Source organism: Octopus bimaculoides, chromosome 15, assembly GCF_001194135.2.
Source record: "Octopus bimaculoides isolate UCB-OBI-ISO-001 chromosome 15, ASM119413v2, whole genome shotgun sequence".
Lineage (NCBI taxonomy): Eukaryota > Metazoa > Mollusca > Cephalopoda > Octopoda > Octopodidae > Octopus > Octopus bimaculoides.
This window is the reverse complement of record NC_068995.1, coordinates 38,627,000-38,627,624: the sequence shown is the minus strand read 5'-3', so window position 1 is coordinate 38,627,624 and position 625 is coordinate 38,627,000.

Here is a 625-nt window from a genome sequence, read left to right as displayed (position 1 = left end):
CCAAGAATATAATTATTCGTTTATATTTATATAAAGGGCATTATTACAGAAACATAATAACGCCACACAGTGGACTTCTCAAAAAATAACCATAATGCTTAGGTACTAAATGTGGTTATTTTTTGGGAAGTCCACTGTGTGGCGTTATTATTTTTCTATAATAATGCCCTTTATATAAATATATATATATATATATATTTATTTAATTATGCATACATGTGTGACTGTATATGTATATTATGTGTCTCTAAATGAATACACAACCATACACAGAAAGAAATATACTGAGGTACCTGTATAAGGAAAAGGTGCGTCTTAGTGGGGTGTGTGTGTATGTGCGTGTGTGTATGTGCGTGTGTGTCTGCGTGTGTCTGTGTATTTTATTGAACTAGAAGGTATTTGACAGATTTGTCGGCCCGTTTATGACGTATATATTTAATTTAATTTTTGTATATGTCTATTCAATACATTGTTTTTACTTGGCTTAAATTCTAATACCATGTGTGAGTAAGTGAAATTATACATACTTATGCATACGTAAAATATATTCACACATACATACATACATACAGACAGACAGACAGACAGACAGACATACGTATATACATATGCATATATATATATA